We start from the raw sequence: 10848 nt of genomic DNA, 5'->3' as shown, positions 1-10848 counted from the left end.
TATGATATTTTTGGGAAATTGGATTATCATGCTAGGTCCCTTAAAACAATCTAAATCAGATAATCGCGCTCGATCTAGTACTATATGTTGCATATTATTAAAATCAACTCAGATTAGTTTAATAGTTAACGCATGTCCCTTCAATTATTTATGCTGAGCTAGTAAGGATATCCTGCCTCTGGAGTTATCGAAGAGCAAGTACTCCTCTCGGTAGTTACAGTCCCCCGAACCCTCAATCTCTACCCTGCGGGTGTACGTTGAGCGATCCCCACCACCAAGGATCACAAGGGAACCTACGACCGTCCTGGTCAAACATAATTGCACTCCCTTTATGTCACGATATACGGGTTTTGTCAGTTTTTCTCATTGTCGTCAAAAACTGAATGGCGACTCCTATATTACTAGTCAATTGGGTGTAAACTCACAGGAAATCCAATTACACTTGATTTGACAAAAATAAGCGTCACACCCACGAGGGACGAGGTCACGCATTAGCCTCGTGCTTTTTCGACCCCCTCACAATGTAATACACCCCAAGTAGTCGGCTGGTCTAAATATGTGTGCACTCTTGTATGAACTCATTTTTTCATTTGAAAACAATATATGGAATTCTTTCTTTTTCAAAATTCGTCGTTGGTTTAGAAACCTAGTACTGTCATAATGCTATGTGTTGAGGCCTCATTTGATAAAGGCAACCTAGCAAGCCCATGGAAGGCTCAAAACATTCTTGCACCAAAGATTCGCGAAAATAAATAAAACATATATACATGCGAAATTCATGAATGAATAAATACAAAAGAGGAGGCAAGCCTAAGACTCTTCATCGGCCTCATGCCTCCAAGCCTCGCCAGTCCATCCGCTCCATCCCCCATAGTGTGAGGACCCCCAGCCAGAATCGCCCCAAAACTGAGGCTGTGGCTGCAACTCGTGGCTGGGCTCTCGAGCCACCGACACGGAACGTCGCCTACACTCCGGCTCGGACCTCTCCCCAAAAAACTCACCCCCACATCAAAACGGCGATGCCGTAGGGGCGAGTGCCGTGCCCGCTCTCTCTCCTCAGGGCCGCGTCCCTCGAATCCCGACGGTCCCGCGTCGTCGGCCCCGGCTCGTCCGGTCCCCGTCTGTAGAAAAAAAAAAGGAAAATGAGTGATAGAAAGCCAAATAAAAGGTACAGGTCAAAAAAAAAATCGGCATATTACTTGAGTAGAGCGGTGGCTCCTGCAAGAAAGTGCAGATCGGGCCCGAACCAACGCGGACTTCAACCGGTTAATCACCCCCACCATCGCATTGGCCGTACGGGCCGGAACCTGAAATGGGAATGTGAGTAACAAAAGAAAACATAAAATATAAGAAAGATGCATAAATGAAAGGTGTATACCGCCTGTACTCCCTCAGGGAGCGGAGCATGGAAAACCCGGCCTTCCGGGACAGCCTCCACAACCTCGGATCCACTCTCCCCAATATATGAGATCCGAGCATCGGGAGGCACCCATCCCCCTAACAAAGGGTCAAGATGCTCCTACACAAAACACGATAAATATAAACACATGGGTACGAACATGAAAACATTGCAAAATAAATAAATATAAAAGAGCAACTTACAGCGCCGGGCTCCGGGAGACGAAGAGAATCCAGGATGAACTGATGATAGCTAGCTCCCGCTATCACCAACTCCGTCGCCGGTACGCCCGTCCTCGGATGAACCCTCCAGGCCTCGCCTATCGAACGGGTAGACAGCATGGTCGCGGGTGGAGGCTGAGGCACCGAAAAGACTCCGACGGTCCGCATACGTACCCGCTCTCCTAGGTACCAGACAGGGTCACGACGGCCAATAAATAAAACCCGCATCTGGCTCAGGGCATTACTATCCCTGACCGAAGCGTATGCACCCCTAAAAGAGAGCCATAGGGTCCAGACCACACCTATTTTGTGAATACAGACACAATTAGATCTCGCACACAGAAACAATAAAAAAAATGATGAGATACGAGATAAAGGAAAAGGTGCCTCACATGCTCGGGGTTCCCGTCCCGGATAAGATCCCACACGGTATCGGGCGGCGAACGCGCTGTCAGCTTCTTCTTCCAACCCCAACGACGACCAGCAGGGTACTCCAGAGGCCTTTGCCCCTTTTGGGGAGCCAGCCAAGGGAAATGCTCGAAGGCCCACAGCTATAAAAGAAAAAAAGAAAAAAATACATCAAAAGGCCCAATAAGACAAGAAAGCAAAAAGGAGAGCTAGGCACATACCTCAATCAAACGCGGCACTCCCGCCAATGCAATGACAAAGTGATGTCTACGCGGGTCCGAGTCTCGCACCGCCAAGCTCATCTTGCCTACGACCATCGCATAGCCCGAATCGCCCCAGCAGTAGTCGCCTAGCGAAGACACGTGCTCCACCAAGCCTATCCACCTCGGGTCAAAGGTGTCAGTAGGACCCGACAAGAAAGTGGAAGTGATAAAATGGAGGTAGAAAAGCCGGGCCTGCCTCAAAGGCGACTCCTCCACCCCACGCTTCAGGCCCCACATCAGGTCAGCATAGGGTATCCCACGGGCCTGGTATGATGGCAATATCTTACCCAGCCACGAGCCCATGAGCCTAGTACCCTCAGCAATAGTCGGCAGCGGGCCATCCAACCTCAGACGAACAGGAATCCCTGTAAAGGTCAAGCCCGTCAAAGAAGTGTAGTCCTCGGGAGTAATCGTCATCTCCCCCCAAGGAATGTGGAAAGTGTTGGTGGTATCCCACCACCATCTCATGAACGACGGCAAGAAAGATAGGGAGATGTTGAGTCGCAACACCTCCGAGAAAGTCTCAACCACCGGGACCAGCGAACTCTCCCTCACCAAAGCCTGGGCGTCCGAACTCAGGTAGTCAAAAATAGTCTCGCTCATTACTGCACCATAGCCACGGACTTTCGTCTCCCTCCTCGCGTGAAGACGGGTGGTCACATGATGCTCCAGGTCGTAGTGCAGATCCCGACCATCGTAGTACTCAGGACCCACCCATAGGGGTCCCGCACCGGTGGACTGACGCGTCATGCCACGCTCCGCATGATCACCAGAGGACGGTGATGACTCGCCAGACATGCTGGTCAAACGACACAACAATAAGGCATTATACCTTTAACAAAATTGGCACTCACACCAATCCCTAAAAGAGTGCATTCCACTCTTGAAATGGAGTCATACAGTTTTTGTTCCCTGAAAACATGGTACTAAGTTCATATTGAGCAAAATTCCCTAAACAAAAATTAACTCCAGCAAAATCGAAATTCTTCCATAAGTTGTCACTCATGAATTATGAGAAACGCAAGCAATATACCAAGAACACCTACATTGCAAGAAAATGCTAGAATCGTAGGTACACTTGGGGGCTAGTATAAATATGCCCAAATTCAACAAAAACCAACATACTTGCGAAAATTAACATGCACAAACTAATTAACATGTCATGTAGAACATTTTCAACCATCTAATTGAAAGAAAGGGGCACAAAATCAGAAAACCCCAAATCAATTTCAAGCTCAAGAACACTTGACGAAAATGCTATAAATTGACAAAAAAGCTTAAAATTACTGAAAATTACTTACATTGGGAAGATTAGGAAGTGATTTGGAGTAGAATTCGTGAAGAAAAAAATGAAGAAAACGAGTGAAAAAATCAGTAAGATGAGAGGAAGTTTGAGCGAAAATGGTGGAACTGGGAAAGGAAGGAGACGGTCGCGTCTTTTAAAGACCAGTCTCCCCTTCGCATTTTCAACGCCCAGCCCTGGGCGTTAGAAATTCAGCCCGGAGCTGGGCGCTGAAAATGCTTCCCAGATAGCGAATATTCGCTGTCGGGGCACGCGTGACTCCCCTCTTTGTGTAAGATATCCGTTGTCTTGATATTTCTTTCCCACGAAAAAAAACGGTATTGTAAAATCTCGTTAACAAAAAAAATATATATACACAGTGTGGGCCCACTTATAGGACATACCTAATCAGGAAATATTGCGACCCACCAACAGGTTGTAATCACAAAAGCCTTTTTTATATATATATAGGCAAAATGAAAAGAAAGTAAGAAATTCAAAATAGGCTTGCCATCTTCAGACGGCGGGGTCTGCGTCACTAGCCGCGCAGGTCCTCAGTTTTTGAAAAAATCTTCAAAAAACAAAAAAACAGGCTCGCCATCTTCAGCCGGCGGGGTCTACGCCACAAACCGCGTAAGTCCTTATTTTCAAAACAACACAAACACATTTCAAAATAGATTCGTCCACTCCTATCGGACGGGGTGTCCACCCTTAGCGGACAGGCTCGCCATCTTCAGCCGGCGGGGTCTACGTCACAAACCACGTAGGTCCTAATTTTCAAAAAACCACAAACGGATTTCGAAACAGATTCGTCCACTTCTATCGGACGGGGCGTCCACCCTCAGCGGACAGGCTCGCCATCTTTAGCCGGCGGGGTCTGCACCACTAACCACGCAGGTCCTTAGTCGCCGTAGCGATAACTTTTTTTCGGTTTTCCCTTTTTTCCAAAAATTAAAGGATTGGTTTTCCGTTTTTCCAAAAAAGAACGATGTGCCGGATTTTCCTTCGTTTTACGTCCCATAAAAACAAGGGGGTTTTCTCGTTTAGCTAACCCTGAAAATGAGAATCTTTAAAAACATTTTACCTCGTGACACTACTAGAAAAAGGGGTTTTAACGACAAACTTTTTCGTCGTTATAAGTCGAAAAAGTCGTCGCTAAAACCTTTAACGACGAACAAAGTTCGTCGTGATTTTTGTCGTAATAGCTTCCGACGTTATTAGTATTAACGTCAATGTCGTCGTGAATTTTACACGACGAAATTATTGTTCGTCGTTATTTTTTAACGACAAAAAGGTTGTTTGTCGTTATTTATTAACGACAAAAAGGATGTTCGTCGTTATTATGTACTCAATGACGTCAAACAAACAACAAATAGTGACCAACATAGTTGACGTAAAAAGAGAATCAAATGGACACAATAATTTTAATTATCGTCCAACAACTACTATTTCGATGTTAATGTGGATAAAATAAATATAGTTTGTCGTAAATATAAAAAATATATATAACCTGCAATTCATTCAAAACCATAAAAAGTATATATAGAATATTACACTGAATTTATATTATTTAACGTAATAAATCACAAAAGATTTATAATAAACAAATTCAATGTGAACAAAACAACCAAACTAATAAGGTCAAATATATAACTTGGTCCATACTAAGAATTAAATCTCAATGATTCCTTGTTCTTAAAAAAAATTAAGAAAATTTGCACCAAATATCTAGAATTGATGTGTAGCAGCTTCGACCTATTTTTGCATTTCTGATCCAGCTTGTGAAGTTGGAATAGTAACATTAAGTCCATTCATGTCTTGACAACAACATATTTGATCAGGATACATCCAGTACTCACCTTTCCCTACTTGGAAAAGAAATCCTCAAGTTCTCTATGAGTGACTCTAGAGGATCTCAATCCTGCTATAGAATAAAGAGTTAGCAGTCAAGCAGAAAGCGAACAACAAATGTGCCTTTTAAGCTTCAAGCCAACCTTCCACGGCTCGCAAACCTTGACCTGGGACGAGAATGGGACCGGTATCTAGGAGGAGACATAGATATGGACCTAGAGTGAGACGTAGATCTTTTTTTCATAGGTGATGGAGACCTAGAATACCTACAGTGTCCAACAAGTAGAATAAGTTTAAGTGAAATGAAAATATAAACCATACAACATTGGACTACAGTCGAGAAACATAATACATAATTAAATATCATAATTGAATAAGAATATCTTTTGAACAGTCTCTTATAAAAGAGTAAGAAAATCCTCTACAAACTTTAGAAAACACAAGTTTCACAATGAAAAACAATCTCAATTAGCCAGATTCACATGATAACTAAGCAGCTCAGCTATAGCTACAAAACCTTGAAAATGTTCAACAGTATAAAACGGTGCCAGATAACATACTTGCATGCACAAACATATATATGCGAGGCTCTAGTACCCCAGCCCCCTCACAATCTTTCAGCACCGCAACCACTTACATTTCGCACCAACAAACAAGGTTCAATATTAGTATGATGAGGAATAAGCAGCCATATCATCTAAAACCAGAAAAACAAAAGTGACCATTAACATGTTGTCTTTGCTTGCAATGTTCTTGTGCTCTTTATCAGAACTAAGATATAACCGAAGAGAGAAAGTTTGTCGTTAATATATTGTCGTTAAATACCCATAATCTAATAGTGAATTGAATGTTAATGAAATTACCTAAGCTGCTTCCAGTTCTGTTTCTTGAACTTGGATGTTAAAGGACAGAGGTTGTTGCAGACAGATGAAAAACAGATCTGACTTCTGAAAAAATGTCATGTGGTGTTCTCTGTGTATGTAAAGGGAGTTGAATTTCAGCAAAAGTTACAGTGTATGAAATGTGTAGAGACAGGGAAAACTAGATTACAAGTTCTTACAATACAAGAAGAATGAATAATTTCTCAAACTTTATCCTCCATTATCTACTTCTTTCAGCGTGCTAGGAAATTAGTAACTCAATAATAGGCAATATTTATAAGTAGAAGAAGCCACAACTCTTGAAAAGGATCATGTGAAAAGGTGGGAACTATTTACCTGAATGTCAGCACTTCCATAAATTTAGTGTCAATCTGCAGTGAAGTATGGAGTATCAAATATTTGAACTACTCACAATTCCAAGGAAGGGAAAGTTAGAGAAAAACGCGGCTAGGGACTTTACTTACTCCAGTCTGATGCTTCTTAGGGTGTGATGTTACTACTTTACTGAGCACAAAATAGTAACAAAGCATTAAAGCCTAGCTGATGCTACTTCACGTCTTCATCAACCTACAAAAGTCTGCAAACTAATCTAAACCAGAACACACAGGTCAAGCTAATGAACACTCCCAGTCCTAGATGGCGTATCATGTACATGTATGATATCAAAATAAGAAAGCACCTCATGTTCAAAAAGAGTCAGCCAAGCATTCTAAATACCTAGTTTACTTGTTCCAATCATATACACTGCCAGGCGATGAAAGTTTGAAACTTTTAAACCAATTCAACGCCTCCAGCTGGTACTGAACTCATCTCCAATGTTCTAGCATTACCAGTGCAAGAGCAAGACTCATATTAACCGATCGAGCAAGACTAGCTGCAAGTTCTGTGTCTATTGACTCTATTCAGGAGGGAAACAAACTTGAAAATATAGAAGTAAGAGAGATCAAAGATAAAAAAAATATAATCTATCAAAATAGGTGGATTAAGTGGGAAATAAAAGATATACTCTTTGTAGTTTTATACATATTCTCATCCTTGAATCAAGTCATATGAAAATACAGCAAGTAGGGTAGAACTTCATTACGACATGCTTCTACACAACGTACACCTATATATATTTACTTATAACCACAGATATACAAACCTTCTAGAAGAACCCTGGTGATCAAAACCAGCAAATGACATTACTCGATTCATCTGCAAGAAATTGGCGACATATCCGATTATTAAGTTCCTTATAGCCGCATTGTGTAAAATTGTTTAGAGATAAATAAGAAAACACATGAGTTTTACAAGGTCGATGCTGTCAAAAAAAAAAAAAACAAGGTCGACCATCAATATGATACAGGCTAGTAAACAGGCTAATCTTTCAACAAAAAATATCACAAATTAATAAACAATCTCAATCAAACCTAGGAAGCAGTGAGCAATTAAACCAATAAAAAAGCCAAACTGCTCAATCTTTATACTATAATTTTCATCCAACAAAAAAGCCAAACAACTCAATCTTATACTATAATTTTCAACCTGAGAGTAAGATTGAACGAATAAACCAAAAAAAATTATTGCATTTCACCCAATTAATGGTACCAAGCCACAAAGGTTAACATACGGGAACCAAGAAATTCGTTAATCAACCTTCTGTTTCGGATAAATTGACATAATCTCGTTCTAACTAGCACAAATGGGGATATCTTAGAATTTTTTTTTACCAAAATAAGGAATTGGTTATATTGGAATTGGAATTGAATTAAACATTAGAAAACCCGTAAACAATAAGTAACAATTTGTAATAGTACGAAATAATTCATTGCCATATATAAACCCTAGATTATGATTATTTTGGGTGAAAATAAGAACACAAATTTAATTAGTTGAACCAGACAGCAAAACCAAAACCTAAATCCTCTTGTAGAGGAGCAGAAATCGTAATTCAGAAATAAAGAGGGAAAATACCAATGGAACGTTGCCTCCTGAATGCTGTTTGAGTCTTAGAAGCAAATATGAGAAATCAAGGCTTCATGTGCTTGCAAAAACTGACGAAGAAGCGGAGAAAGATGGAGATACTCTCATACTCGAATCCATATGTGATGAAGTTTTGGGGAAAATTGAGAATTGTGGTAACCTAGTTAGCCGCAACCGAGTCTTTGAATCTGATTTTAGTGAGAGAAGAAATAAATGAAATTTGAGCGGACTTCAAAAATTAAAACCAGCGCTTAGAAAGTGGGAACAACGACAAACAGATTTTAATTTACTTTTTATTAATTTTTTTTAATTTAACAATTACGAGGGTCATTAACTCTGGTCGTTATATGGCAGCGCAATTAGGCATTTAACGACAAATTTTTGATAATGACGTAATCGATTTGTCGTTAAACATGTATTTTCTAGTAGTGTGATTGGGCTTGGCCAGGCCCAATTACACTTTATAGCTTTGATTTCGAAAACATCTGTAGCTACTTCCAATGACAAAGTGAGGGAGTTTCTACACATCTTTATATACTTCCAATGACAAAGTGAGGGAGTTCCTATACTATCCGTTGTCAAATCTCAATGACACGTGAGGGATATGTCGACACTTCAAGTGATGACCCTTAAGTCAAATGTTATCACTCGGGGGCTCGTGAGACCCTCGCAAAACAAGTCACATACACAATGGCTTGTGTGACGCACTCCGTCCAGTACTTTGACCATCGTCTCATCCCGAGACTCAGTCAAAGTGGGGGCTAACTGTAGACACCTACTTTTGTCCCCATTCCCGAAAGGGAAGGTTCGATGATGAGAACATAAATCTCCACTTGGCAACGCATCTCCTATAAAATAACGAATCTCGATCACCCTTTTCATTTCACCCGAACCTGCTATTTATAGAAACCTGCTAAAAATAGTAACTGCCGTAACAAGTAGTCGCTAAGAGTGGCAAGACATAAAAGATAGAAACCTGTCAGAATTAGGTGTTGCACTCCAACATAAATCCTAAAAGAGATAGAATTTGCAAGAGAAATCCTATTCCTATTATAATTCAAAAATAAGAGTTACGTATTAATTAAAATCCTAACGAACCTAGAGTTCGTAACGGGCCCAGACGCATTCCGTCATAAAGTTAATACGCACTAAAAGACTCGGATAAGTCTCAAAGACTCCGTATTCCACGAGTCCAAATCTGACAAGGAAATACGGCCCAGACCCTATTTTCAACGCCTCGCTCTGGGCGCCGAAATCTTCGGCGCCCAACCCTGGGCGCTGAAATTACTTGGGTACGTGTTCTCTCCTAATTCTTCTTGGATTAGTGCTCTAAAATTCTATCTTTCCACGAACTCTTTTCTATAAATACAGCCCCAAATTCGACGTGAACACAACACACAATTCATATTCTGTGTATTGACTCCAACCCCTAAGCCTAAGCCTCACGCTGCGAAATTGATCCCGCGTTCTGTCGCAATCGATCTAAAAATCGAACAGAACGTATCCTGTCCCTTGTAGCTGAAGAACTAAGCGCGGAAACTTGAGATTCGTTAAATAAAAGGAGAAATAGCAAAGCCAAAGTGGTTAGTTTTCTGAGAACCGTGACGCACCTCTCAAGGGTGCGTCGTAATGTGTCCCTTCGCATGATTTAATCGCTTTCCTCGCCCTTTTATAAAAATGTTAAACTATTAAATCTGATTGTTCTATCACGCCTAATAAAGATAATATCTTGGGAAATTGAATTATCATGCTAGGTCCCTTAAATCAATCTAAACCAGATAATCACGATCGATCTAGTATTATGTGTTGCATATTGCTAAAATCAATTCAGATTAGTTTAATAGTTAACGCATGTCCCTTAAATTATTTATGCTGAGCTAGTAAGGATATCCTGCCTCTGGAGTTATCGAAGAGCGAGTACTCCTCTCGGTAGTTACAGTCCCCCGAACCCTCAATCTCTACCTTGCGGGTGTACGTTGAGAGATCCCCACACCCGGGATCAAAAGGGAACCTATGGCCGTCGTGGTCAAACATAATTGCACTCCCTTTATGTCACGATAACCGGGTTTTGTCAGTTTTTCTCATTGTCGTTAAAAACTGAATGGCGACTCCTATACTACTAGTCAATTGGGTGTAAACTCGCAGGAAATCCAATTACACTTGATTTGACAAAAAGAAACGTCATGCCCACGAGGGACGAGGTCACGCACTCGTGCTTTTTCGACCCCCTCACAAAATACCCCAAGCAACAGTACATTCTTCACTGGTAACACTCGCCTGGTTCGCTTGGCACTCAATGCCTATTCAAAATCAACATCAACAAATCAAAATCAATTTTCGAAAAAAACCTTTAAAATAAATTACCCTAAAAAATTAAGGAAAAAGAACTCACAGAGATCCATGATGTGGTTCCTACAAATTGCGCAATTATCGACCTCAGTATCTGCCAAAAATTGACCCCGAAAATTAACAAAAAACAGTAGAAAATCCTCCATTAAATTAGAGTTAGGGTTTATGAAGATATTTGAAACTAAAATGGGGGGTTATAGAAATAATAATTACCCCAAGCCCAGAGAGA

General features: G+C 41.1%; 1 long non-coding RNA gene across 2 annotated transcripts; it reads right to left on the bottom strand.

Moving 5' to 3' along the window:
• Positions 1–5197: 5197 nt before the first annotated feature.
• Positions 5198–8540, bottom strand: LOC130467873 (uncharacterized). Of its 2 annotated transcripts, XR_008927851.1 has the most exons (6): positions 8262–8540; positions 7450–7502; positions 6770–6894; positions 6642–6676; positions 5985–6396; positions 5198–5690 (listed from the first exon to the last, which is right to left on the bottom strand). It is a non-coding gene; the product is annotated as an uncharacterized lncRNA (long non-coding RNA). The 2 variants fall into 2 exon arrangements; XR_008927850.1 differs by having other exon boundaries at positions 5198–6396; positions 8262–8539.
• Positions 8541–10848: the final 2308 nt, after the last annotated feature.

This window comes from Spinacia oleracea, chromosome 2 (genome assembly GCF_020520425.1).
Source record: "Spinacia oleracea cultivar Varoflay chromosome 2, BTI_SOV_V1, whole genome shotgun sequence".
NCBI classification, from domain to species: Eukaryota; Viridiplantae; Streptophyta; class Magnoliopsida; order Caryophyllales; family Amaranthaceae; genus Spinacia; species Spinacia oleracea.
Note: the sequence above shows the minus strand (reverse complement) of the source record. Positions and strands in the feature narration are given on the sequence as shown.